Source organism: Chionomys nivalis, chromosome 15 (genome assembly GCF_950005125.1).
Source record: "Chionomys nivalis chromosome 15, mChiNiv1.1, whole genome shotgun sequence".
In the NCBI taxonomy this organism is placed as follows: Eukaryota; Metazoa; Chordata; class Mammalia; order Rodentia; family Cricetidae; genus Chionomys; species Chionomys nivalis.
The window spans coordinates 60,780,473-60,794,023 of NC_080100.1; the positions used below are offsets into that span (position 1 = coordinate 60,780,473).

The 13,551-nt window shown below is 37.8% G+C and overlaps 1 protein-coding gene across 12 annotated transcripts in view; it reads right to left on the reverse strand.

The window, feature by feature from the left end:
• The window catches only part of Mef2c (myocyte enhancer factor 2C), a 170,097-nt gene that overhangs the window by 102,082 nt on the left and 54,464 nt on the right, over positions 1–13,551 (reverse strand). Inside the window, exon 1 of one of the 12 annotated variants that reach the window (XM_057790156.1) lies at positions 2,674–2,695. The exons of the other annotated variants lie outside the window; for them this stretch is intronic. The gene's annotated coding sequence lies outside the window, so the exon portion shown is untranslated. Of the gene's footprint in view, positions 1–2,673; positions 2,696–13,551 lie in introns of those variants that run through there. 12 annotated transcript variants of the gene reach the window in all.

The following is a 13,551-nucleotide window of genomic DNA, read 5'->3' on the forward strand; positions in this document are numbered from 1 at the left end:
TAAAAACAGATAAAACAGTGAGTGTGTTTTAAGATACCTGAGTAATCTTGCCAGTCAAAAACCAGTAATTGTAACATGAATGAAACATGACAGTCTAAGTGAAGATCGTGGTCCACTCCTTAGCCACATATTACATTAAATAATCAAAATTGTGTCCTTGAAAAATAATTTGCTACTGCTATTACTTTCTCCAGCAATTCAACTCTTAAAGATGCCTTTACAAAGGGAAGATATATTACTCTCCAGCTGACATTCATCTTGAATTTTAAGTAAAAAAAATACTTAATAAATCATCCGGTATTTAAACTGAATGTCTCCTATTTTTTAATTTGTAATTAAACTCTAGATAATTATTAAAATTTACAGGTGAATATGTGTGGTTTTCAAACTGCCATAAAGGTCCCTTAAAATACAGATGATACTTGTGACAATATTATATATGGCTCAATATGGAATTCAGCGATTCATCAATTTTTCTCTGTCATTTCATGTCCTTTACAGCATCCTAATCAACCTAATTAAGGTTTTGTTCATCTGAAACGCCTGATGACAATTTGTTTAACTCTACCCCACTGTGGTCTTCTATTACATCTGATCTTTTGACAGCAATCATTAAATGATCCCAACTGGCCCCAATTAAGCCACATGGCTCGCGGGCTTCCTTACAGCCAAGTGCCAAACTCTCTGTTTCATTTACACATTGTTCTTTACCTTGGTTTATTTTCTTAAAGCCAATTAAGTATGTGTCTTATCAAGTGGAACTAAATTTCCTTGTGTAAGCTGGCTCAAGATAGAGTGTGTAGATTGACTTCACAGTCCCACTGCAGGACTACACAGGGCTCGCGAAGCCAACCTCTCTAGATGTGATAGATAGCACGGACCGCAGCGACACTTTGAAATTATTTACTTGTGCTGAAGATGATTCCCCATGCACAGTCTCAAAGTAACACACACCTTTATCCAGGTCTGGCTAACATTAACCAATAGTAGTTTTTTATTTGTATCTGTATTTGGAAGTAGGGGCTGACTCTCTATTTTTAAACATTAAAAATTATCTTTTTTATTTCTGTCCTTTTTTTTTAAGCAATAGCGAAGTAACATTTACGAAGTTAACCTTTCTTACCCTTAATTTCTGCTCTAATTTTTTCACATATGCTCAGTTGTAAGCCCTGTAATGATGTTCCCAGTCCTTCCTGTGAACGCAGGTAGCCTCAGGATTTAGAGCTCATTGGCTGTGCATTACCCCAGGGAAATAGCTGATTAAAAACAGCCTCCCAAGGAGAGGAGAGCAGTGCCTACTCACATCTGGCTCTGTTAACATCTGGCTCATCTTATCTAAACTCCTATATGGCTAATATGGAAATCGACCTCTGGCTTTGGGTTTGGAGAACTGCAGTTTCTCGAGAGCTCTTTATGCGAGACATTGAGGCAGAAACAGTTAAATTAATCCCAATACCACTGATGTTTGATGCAGGCACTGAAGACCTTAATCAATTACCTTGACTAATTTCAAGACAAAGGCACTGCATTTTTGTATCTGTTCTAATTATAGCTATCACTGATCATCTGTTGGTATTTGATAAGCTATCTGTCACAGTTCTCAGAGCAGATGGATCAGAACAGTTCTGCCCATCTGAATCGTACATTAAACATCGACAGTAGGACAGAGAACTGGAATGGCTGTTATACATCTTATAGGACATTAACCTTGATGAACATGTCGTTTTTATTACTTGACCGATAGAAATAATGCTGAAGAAAAAAGAAAGCTAACGAACAACACAGTTTTCAACATTCCAGTATAGTTATCAACACCGAGAAGAGCACATAAGTACAATTTCTTCATAAACAGCCAAATAGCTACCTCATTGTCCCTTATATAACTTAGTTTCCTCAAAAGAGGAACATCCAAAATGTCTGTTACAAAATGCTGATGATGTAGAAAATACCAGTCACATTTACAACTGTCTGACTTAAAAAGTGTAATAAATGTTCTGAAATTTCAGTGAAGCAAAACAGACTCTGGGGTGCAGTACTATGAAATATTCCTCACTCTATTACAGTAATCTCCAATAAGATTTGATGTTAATTTTAGAGCATGTGTCTGCTAAAAAGGGCAAACCCTGCAACAGATTTAGTACAAAGAAGCTGAAAATATCCTGTGGAAAAAAAAAATCTGTAGCAAAATCAGCCAGCCCTAATCCTGCCATTACTCAGCAAGGCAGTGACGCGCGGATGTTTGTAGTGGTTTGAGGAGCCAGCAGGGGTGGGAACTTGACGTACTCGACTCCAACATGATTGCAATTGAACCTCATCAAAGTAAGAGCTCATAATTTGTCACAGAAAACAGCCAATTAACATATGTTAGAAAAAGGCTTCATAAAGATAATATATGATTAAAGACCCAGTGCAGCTGTTGAAAATCAAAACTATGCATTTAAAAAAGAAATCTCAGCCCAAGCTTCCGTATGGTTAAACTGATAATGGCTACTATGATTTTTTTTCAAAGTAGAGAAATATAATTACAGTACTTCTTCTAAGTTTGGGGTTATGGCGAGGGAGAGCTGGGTACCGTGGCAGTATTTACCACGCCTTACTCAGTTCTATAAATAGTTGGAGCTCTTGCCAAAACTCTGTAGTTACTTTGTTATAGAGCTATTTTAAAACACAGACCTTCATTGTGAGCTCAATGGCCTTCAGGATGTACTTTGTAGTTACTGCATTCCTCACAGAGCTGTATCCTTCCTTTATCTGTGCAAAGCTCCAGGACGACCAGACTCTCGGCACTGCAGAACATGACAGGGCTGTGTAACACACACATTTAACACTTCAGAGCTTTTGTCAGGTTTGGCGGTCCGCAAGGGCGCCAGCAGACTTTAGGAGTGAGATTAAGGTGCAGCAGGCAGTAGAAACCTTACAGGAAGATGCAGTTCCAGCCCTCAGCCAGAGATCTGGAGAAGGCTGACTGCCATAACACATTTGGTGCATTCTGATAGCACATTGTAAACTAGACTTTTAGCTTGGACCGCATGAAAAAGTTAAATTCTAGTTTAATTGTTATTATGCATGGGATAGATGGGTCAAAATCATAGTGCTTAAGAATACATGCAAATGTCTGGTTGTTAGTCACAGACTGTTGGAGACCAGCTTTGACAAGGATACTGCTTGCCAGAGTAAGGGCATGGGGACTAGAAAAACAAGTAAAGAGAATGAAGACGCCAGTGAAACACAGGATATTATCCGCAGAGTGTTCCAGTGAATACTGAAATCATCCATGTTTAATTTCCATTTGCTTAAAATACCCCAAACACAAAGGTAAGAGTAAGATACAAACTGCATTAACATGACACAAGGAAATAAGCAGATTAACAGAAGGACTGACTGCAGGCTACAGTCTTAGTTAAACATTCTGTTGCCAGAACAAGACAAGTAATGTTCACACCCTAGACCAAAACATTCTGTAGGCAAACCACTCCCTTGGTGAAATCCATTGTTATCTCCCAAAGGGAGTAGGAATTTAGTTGGGTCCTTAGACTCCTGTTTGAGGTAGAAACAGATCTACTTCTTAATACCTGAAATACCAGGTCTGGATATTAGCCACACCTGTTGACAATAACCTTGAGCGAGCAGAACTCTGTGACCTAAATCAAGGTAGGACCTTCTTTTGAGGTAGAAACAGACAATAACCTTGAAGGAACAAACTAAGGTCCAGCTCTCTGACCTTAGTCAAGATAGAATGGACCCATACCTGTGGGCCCTGTCAACTGAGACCAATAGGCATGAATCATGATAGCTCAATGTCTGGAATATCACTGGGAATGCAGCAAAGAGCATATGGGCTCCATGAGGCTTATACTTACATCTACTGGGGCAAGCATCAATGCACAAACCCAACAATCATGATGACTTTGGTAGAGAGCTCCTATGGAGGAAGTATTAATACAGTACAGTACCACACAGTACAGTAGGCTGGGGTGAGTTGCTGCAGAGGCTACTAGGATGCTGTTACTTTAGAAGACACAGGAAGATGTAAACCACTTGGAGTGAGGTGTATGTGACGAGGAGCACACCCGTCCTTTCCTGTCACAGGTGTTGCAAATTCTATCAAATTAGTCTCCTGAACTTTGGTATCTCATCTAAATGGTGGAAACAATAATTTATTCATTTTATCACATAAAATAGAGCCATACTCACTTATAAAATTAATTTTAATAAAATTAATATACTACTTTAAAGCAACAAGAAAACTGTGAAGTCATGGACCCTAAATTGATATCAATGACTTCAAAGACACTTCTTTTTCCTCAGTATGCAGTTGTTTTACGAGAACACTGCCAACTGGTTGAAACCGTTCCTGGGAACATCCGGTTATTTTCCAGTGGTAAGTATGGATAGCACCATGAACAGTATGACAATATGCTCCAGGTTTCTACAAAGGCATATCACAGCCCTGAATAAAATTGTTTCCTTTGTGAGTAAACAGGCTTAAAAATTACCAGTATAACTTAGTCATTTGCTGAGTTGATTCATTTTTCTTTCAGAAGACCTACCATGGATGCAATCAGCAGAGTTTTGATTAAGTTCTCAGTAATATCTTAAAATCCTAGAGTCTCCTGCACTGAAAATATTCATGTAGCTTTGGGTCGCCCCTCTAATGAGAGATGTTATATAGCCTAAAGCCAAACAGATTAATTTCCATCTACAAATGAAAAGACAAATTGAATTTCCACTACTTTTTAAATCAAAGCATTTTAATGGGAAGGAAAAAAAACAAATTGAAGGATTATGACTAACTTGGTAAGTATGGAGTTAGATTGAAGGGAAATTGATTCCCTTTCATAAAAGAACAGTGACACAGAGATGCGCAAGAAAGAACTACATTATTGTAGCAGATGAATACAAATTTTTCATTTGTAGTGTGACTTTACTGCCCCCCACCTCAATTTTTGGAGGTAGTTGCACAAACTTGATGCTTTATTAAAGACCACTTATATATCTCAAGAACATAATGAGTTTCAACCAAAGTTATACACCTTGCCATAGAGCTAAATTAACACTCATTGTAAGGTCAAGGGCCTAAGAAGAATCACAAACTTAGAGAAGTTCTTAAGTGACAAAAACTGTATTTTTTTCTCCCCCATCATAAAATAATGTTTTTTTTATAGCAAAAAACTTAAAACATTTAACTTTATGCTTAATGCTACCCACTATTTATACTGCGTTTTCTCTTCTCCTCCCTGTCTACTAAAATGACCTTTGCTATACATTTACAGTGCGCTCAAAACCGACTCACGAATGTGTACAAAACAGGCATTTTTGCCTCTGACTTGAATCACTCCTGCTCCAGGTTTTCATTTCAACACCTTTTGTTATCTCCTTTTCCACATGTTTAGAACTGAGGGGATGCGGCGAGTGAAACTGTCAAAGAGCTAGGAATAGAGGTGTCCTCAGACAAGTAAAATGCTTCCTGTATAATACGCAGGCAGGGATAGTGCAAGCACACTGGGAAGGAAGGGCGCCTGGGCCAGAACTGAGAGGAGACAGCCCCTGGAGTCCAAGGCCTGGCAGGAGGCTCCTTATCTCTGCATGTCTACACATTCTGTCCCAGGCTGTTTTCAAGGATAGCTCAAGCCATCCTTGGCAGATAACAGTAACTGGAAAGTATTACAGTACTTCCCATGAAGAAAAAAATCTGTTAGTAGAGATCAGAAATTACTAAATTGAGCTGTTATTTCAGCCTGATGATGCTCTCTAATTTGGAATTTAGAAGAAAATACTCATAGGTATAGGCAAGTACATGACTCTCCCTAGAGATCTCAACAAATTTACACACTCTTCTTAAAATGAACTCCTAAGACAACTGTCCAGTAGCTCTATGCCCTGCCTAATTTCTCTGTCTTGAATCTCAGAATACGGAGCATTTAGTTTGGGTGAGCTTCTGGTAACACTGTCTCTACATAAAGGCAAGCTTCCTCCCTCTGAAGGTGAGTAGCTCACACTGAAAAATGATACTGAGCTGGAGGCCAGCATAGGAGTCTTCATCATAATGAAGAAATGCAAAAAGAATGGAGAATCATTCTTCTAGGTTTTTTTAAAAAAGCACATTTTGAGATACATACAGGAAATAGTTGATTATTTAAATCAATGTATAAACGGATATTGAGCAATCAAAGATTGTAATTAGTCTCTAAACCCTGACGAACTGAACACAAAGCTGTAGTTTTTGGGGAAGGAAAGGCTATGTAGCGCTCACTAGGCTTCTACTACCTACTAGCGACACGCCTCTTAGGCAGGCGGCAACTTCAAGTATCATTTTCTACAGGCACACAAGACAACAAGCTCAATTTCTAAGATGCCTTTCAAGTTCCCAAATGGCACAAATTCAAAAACAGTGTAAGACATGAGGCTGGGATGACCTCTTAAAAGGGTAGAAAACAATAGATTGCCAGTAAGGTTTAATTTCTGGACAAATCTCTATTTTCTTACTTTATTTTTTTTCCTACTAAATGTTTGTTCACTTCTGTCGCAAGTATCAAAGGTAGTTCAGACCAAGGTCGTAGCCTGCACTTGAGGCAACTAATCACATTTTAAAGTTTTAGTAAGTAGGCAACAGCTGAGGAACTTCTGATGATGACGAGAATTCCAAGGATTATGAGAGACATCATGTCTCCGAGGCTTGAGCAGGTATCTGGTTCTCTTATAGAGGGCCTTGAGTGGATTCTAAACCACATCTGATTTAATCAACTCACACATTTCTCTGCCTGATGCCTGACCCCTTAATGCTTATCTTGCTTTTCCCTCAGCTGTCTCTGTGTTTCCTTTGTCTTTATCTCTTCCAATCACTGCTAAAATAGTCCTCTTTGCATTGGAGTTACTACCTCAGAATTTATACATTCGTCCATTTCTTCAATTCTATGGGTTTGAGAACTCTGAATCTAGTTAGGTATTTCTAGCATATTTACAGTAACGTTATTTTAGATGTAATTTTACAGCTCTCAGCTTTATGATACACAATTTGTTATAAAAAAACATTTGTTCAACTATGTTCATAGAAGCATTATTTGTAATAGCCAGAACCTGGAAGCAACCTAGATGTCCTTCAATGGAAGAATGGATGAAGAAAGTGTGGAATATATACACATTAGAGTACTACTCAGCGAACCTTCATCTGGCGATGGATGAAGATAGAGACAGAGACCCACATTGGAGCACCAGAATGAGCTCCCAAGGTCCCAATGAGGAGCAGAAGGAGGGAGAACATGAGCAAGGAAGTCAGGACCGTGAGGGGTGCGCCCACCCACTGAGACAGAGGGACTGATCTATTGGGAGCTCACCAAGGTCAGCTGGACTGGGACTGAAAAAGCATGGGATAAAACTGGACTCTCTGAACACGGCGGACAATGAAGGATGATGAAGCCAAGGACAATGGCACTGGGTTTTGATCCTACTTCATGTTCTGGCTTTGTGGGAGCCTAGCCAGTTTGGATGCTCACCTTCCTAGACCTGGATGGAGGGGGGAAGACCTTGGACTTTCCACAGTGCAAGGAACCCTGACTACTCTTAGGACTGGAGAGGGAGGAGGAAAAGAGTGGGGGGAGGGGAAGAGGAGTGGGAGGCAGGGGGGGCGGGAATGGGAGGCTGGGAGGAGGCGTAATTTTTTTTTCGATAAAAAATGTAGTAATTAAAAAAATTAATAGACAACAGTTGGTATATTTGGCACTATGATCTTAAATTATTGTAAAATCACACTTTGGTGAGTTACAAGTTTGCTTCATATAGGATATTATGTAGTCTTGTCTTTATATTTTCAGCATGTGTCAGTCTTTTCGCTATTTTCACAGGGAGGTAATAGGACTACTTTTTATTTGTATATTTACACATGTTATTGTAAAAATTAAAGGTAACGATGTGTCAAGGCCATTGGAAAACTCTATAGGTGATGCTGGTATATTACATCCAAGGCTAAACTTAATGTAGTTGTCAACTGAAAGATCAAAATGGTTGCTCTTTATTCCGTGTGATTTAGGAGAACTTTCAGTAAACAAGATATCTTTATATTTCTAGGTCCAGCTGGCAGACATTGCCTTTCAAAGTGAAAGAAACCCTGTAATAATTTTACATCAGCGCCCTGGCCTATGGGGACATCTAAGTAACAGAAGTGTTTCAGAAGGGGAAACACTGACAAGTGTTAATTACCTTAGACATGAGGAAAATGTACATTATCATTAAGTAACTAGTTGACATAATCGCTAATTGTCTACATCCTTGAGGATTCTAAAATTCAAGATTATATAAAGGGTTTTTCTTTTTTTGTCATAAACTAGAGAAACAACAAATATTGTAACACTTATCAATTCCTTTGTAAAATTAGTTGATAACAATATTCCCTAAATTACCAGGGAGAATTTGAAGAGAGGCTCTAGATTTTCTCTTTTCTTAAAATGGATCTTTACAAAAAAGAAAAATTTGCCTAGCAAGAAAAAGAATTACGGAAGGGTGTCCTTTCTTCATAGTGGAAATACAATTATATATTTGTGTTTCCTAGCCAAGGTGAGAGACATACACAACTGGGTATTAAAACTGACTGCTGCCGGACTCAGTCAGATCATCTTCCCCGCCTTCAGATGATGCCATACAGCAATTATTTCACTAAGATTCTACCTCTCCTATTTTTAAGACCTTCCGGAAAAGGAGCAACACAACCTTCCTCAGCAAACTATTTTGATATTTCACAGCTCTGACCCAGGAAATTCTTCCCCTCAGTTAATCCCTCAAAGAATACTTTGCCTTCGTTCCTCTTTTCTATCCCCCTGCACAGAGAGCACTATTTGGCAGACATGTCCTTCTTTCCTACACTTGAAGACTGGAATAAATTCCACTATTCTCTTAATCCTCTCCTTACTTCACTTTCTTTTTCCTGTTGTCAAAGTTCTTCCTTTTAAATTGTGTACTTGCCTTTAGTTTGAGAATCCAAAAATATACATAGTCATAAAAGAAAGATGTTCAGGCTGGGTGTGGTGGTGCATGCCTGTAATTCCAGCATGTCAGGGGGTGGAGGCCTGAAGTCTCAGGCCAGCTGAGGCTACACAGCAAGGCACTGCCTCAAAACACTCCCCCGACTCACTTAGGCACTATTGATTATCTCACCTATTTTAATTTTGCCTCGTTACCCTTGCCAGGCTTGTTTTCAGCCCACTTCTCCATTCCCTCTTTCAAGACATTCTAATTGCATAGGATTCTTTAGCCATTTAAAGTTATCCCTTAAAGTACTGATTTCACTATTTCTGTAACTCCCACTAAAATTTGGATGGTTGGGAGGTCTTTTCACCGCTGATGAATGAGGTTGTCATCCAGAACAAAATCTTGAAAAACTGAGATTATATCTATACTTTATTGTTAATAAAGAAAATCTTTCCACCTAGCAATTATTATTATCATCTGATTCTGTATTCATTTTGTGCTCATGCTCTGAGTTCTTAGGATGGAAATCACAAACTGGATTTAGTTTTAGAAAGAAGAGAGCTACTGACTGGGTCATCTTTTATTTTATTGAAAAAAAAGATATGATATGCTATGATAGTTAACTACTAAACTTCTTTAGCCGGTAGCTTGTAGACTTGCAATAGCAGTAATAGCAAAAATTTCAGCAACTAGATAACCTTAACCTAAGGTGCCCACGAGCTCTTCATTTCTTAGTGCCACGTGCTTCTGAACACTGGTCGCACATTAGATTTTATGTCACCACGAACACAAGTTCGTGTTACTGAGGAATAAAGGTTAAAAAAAAATCAAAGCAACACTTTACTCATTTCTTAATTCAGTGATATATTTAGAGTAATTATGTTCCAGGGATTGTTCTGTGTGATGCATGAAAAATTGAACAGGCAGAGGTTTATGCTCTCACGGAATTCACAGTTCTTGTACTACCTGTGCTTATTTCCCTTCCATGATAAAGAGGAAAACACTTTGCGTTGTTGGTGCTCTGGGTAAAACTAAATACATTTATAAAAAATATCTCCATTTTCCTGTTTTTACCTGAATTCAAGCCTTTACTATGTCTTAGAATATGCACCTCCCGCATGTTAATTCTTTCCCTTTCTCGCAATTCAGTTCCAACCCCAGAAACCCATCAGCTCCTTTCTTTGTAAATTCTGATCTAATCTATAGTTTCCTCTAGCCTCTTTGGCATTCTTCACTCTCCACACTAAGTTCTCTAAGGGCATCCCATAAAACACTGAAATCCCAAAGTCTGTTCTCTTAAAGTGCATCTTTTTTGTAGCCCGGGTCTTCACAGCTCTAATTGTGCCTGGACTCGGAACCTAGAATATTGGGAAACCTTGGCTAATCATCAGATTTGATGAAAAACTTATTAATGAAAACTATTTGTCTCAGCTTCATTGAGAGGGAGACAGGAAGAGAGAGGGAAAGAGAGAGAGAGAGAGAGAGAGAGAGAGAGAGAGAGAGAGAGAGAGAGAGAAATACAGGAAGAAGGACTATGTGACTTTATGTTTCCTGATGTTGTGTAACTGAATGATCTGTGACAATAATATTTAAATATTTCTATTATATTCAGATGAGAGCTAGTGATCAATGACTATCATATAATAAAAGATAGTGGATTGCAATTGAGTGCAATTTCAGACATCAATCACATAAAAATAAGGTAAAAGATACACAATGAGAAAAATCCTTTTTGAGAATTTATGAATACAGAATAAGCTGTGAAATTACAGTAAATAAAGAAGTGGGAAATACAGTGATGATTTCTTTGTCAGAATTTTAGTTTTTATTAAATGTGTTGGAAAAACTCTCAGGAGGATGAAACAGTGAGATAAAACAGAAAATATCTGTGGAGCTAGGTGTTTATCAGAATGTCATGTGTCTAGATAAAATTTTCATATTGTGTATGGGAGTCTAAATAATAGTAATCGTTTTAGAAAATGGTGATATTCCAAGTTACAATCTCCATTGAATCCAATAAGTCAAGTTTACTTGACTTTCTTTTCACCTTAAGACAGTGAAATGACCTCATACTATGGCTGCATCATGGCACAGTATAATTGTGTGAACTGCATGGAATTATGGGACAAAATGCCTTGAATTTTTGAAGAGAATAGCATGAAAATAAGTGAAAAAAGTTCCTGCATTATTAGAGATTCTTTTTCCAGAAGTATTGAAATTACTGGTGTGTAGAATTCTGAAAGTGAGGCATCTGGACTGGACTGTACACATGATGATGCTCACTGTGGTCAATGTTCAAAGCAAATGATGTCCTTCACTTGCCCTACCTAGGAGAGGGCATGATGGAGATAGAGCATATACCAGTATTTCACAAGCTCCCAATTTATGTGGTGTTAAAACACTGATCTCAGCTTATTAAAATTTGGACCCTTTATTTTGCAAAAGATCTCCAGTGTGTTTTCCGTGTGTGTGTGTGTGTGTGTGTGTGTGTGTGTGTATCTTTACAATAAGAAAAAGGATTCTCATTTGAATTTCTTGTTTGATTAGCCCTTTGCCATTTCCTAAGCCTCTAAGTTTATTCTCTGGTCACACACCTAAACAGAAACTGCAAATGTATATACTATTTAACTTTAATAACCTTCTCCCCTCAGTGAAACCCTATGTTTTAGAATTAAGCTAAAAAAGAAAGCAAGTTCTATTTCTTGAATTCTATTGACACATTGCAAGAAAATCAATTATCTATTAGACAGAAATCTGGTACTCAATTATACTAAAGTTGTGATTCCTTAATTCCAAAATTCAGTTTGAGAATTTAATGTTTTTCTAGCACTCAATCTCTTTATTACAAGTTGCAAGATATTAACTAGGTAATATACAGGTTTCTAAGTAAAGATATCATGATTTATGATCTGTTGCCAAATAGCCACGATTTTCTGCACTAGACTGTTATGTTAAGAAATCCAAGTTCAGATTAAAAACACAGGCAGGAAAGAAGAATAGGATTTGGCCATTTTTGTCCTAATTTGTGCTTGATAATTTATTTCTCTGAAACAATTCTTCTTCATCCTTGCTGTAGTATTCACATTGAATGATGATATCCCCAGGACACTTTCTATTATTATAATTAGATATGATATCTGGGTAAATTCGTATGACCACTTCATACTATTTAGCATTTTCTGTTGGAGAACAAGAAGCATGGAGACAATATACAACCTGTCCGACTTTTCACCCCAGATACTAAAATCTAGCTCCTGAGGTGAGGAAGCCTAATGAGTTCATGGTTCTTTTTTCTGGTATGCTGCTCCAAGTCAGGATGTGTATTCTGATGTTGTACTTAAAACCTACGTGTCAAAGGTCTCAGTCAGTTAAAAGTGACGGATATCAAATTCAAGTGAACCTGTAATCTGTGCTTCTGTCTGAGAGGAAAACTCAAAGCTTGGTTCTCAGTAGATCAGGGGGGTTTTCTATTTAGTTTTAGGTTTCTTTTTAAACATGGTTTTGAAATTGGATTCAGCTCCTGTTTTATTTGTATTTTAAACAGAACATACCAAAATATCCAAGCAAATTCAGCTTTTTCTATGGTTTAAATGGAATTCCTGAACACAATACAGCCTATTCAAGTCAACTCTTTTTTCCTGTGGTACATGGTTTTAAAGTGGTATAGGGAGTGGTGTCTCCTTTCAGGCATCCATTTAAAGGCAGGGTCATGCCTTGTAGTTCAGGCTAGCCTCAAAATCAGTGTGCAAACCAAGCTGGCCTTCTCTTGCTTTAGTCTCCTGGGATTACAGTCATGCACCATCACTCTAGCCATAGGGTTATAGTTAAAAGCTATATAGCCATCATCATTTACTTGCAATTCATATCCAGGGATAAAATATCTCCAACCTTCTATTCAGCATGTGTCATAGCAATTGAAGCATAGTAAGACTGTTCAGCCTATCTTCACAGAGAAATTTAAACAAGAGCTGTAAGAAGCTGAGTTGATCCACTTCTGTCTCTCTCTTAATAAATAATTCTCGAGGGTATTCTGTTAAAATAATTCACATGGTGCACCTGAAATGACCCACTAATTGCAAGCATCACTCTGATACATGAAATATGAAAATATGTCAGTGACCAGTGACTCTGCTTTAATTGTACCAATTGATTAATTTTGAAAGCATGCCAAAATTTGGAATGAACAATTATCTTATTCTCCAATGTAGTGGCACCTGTAAATGTTATTGTCAACAGCTGGCTCAAAATACTAAACAACCCCCATGAGTCGGGAAGGAGTAGATTTTAAATGGAACCACACTAGTGGGACAATTCCCCCTTTATAGTCACTGATCATTTCCTGTATAGAAATAGGACGTACAAACAACAGTAAGAAATCATAAGTTGCTCAATCTTTTTACTTAAACCATCATTTATGATGCAGGTCTTTCAGCACTGACCTATTACTAACTTGAGTTTGTGGTATATTTAAAAAGACGACATTATTGTCCGAGTCTTTTGTGCATCACAATTCTAGGCCTATGTGATATATTCATCTGAAACAGAAAATATATTTAGACATTTTACTGCAAACATCTCAAAAGTTTGAGA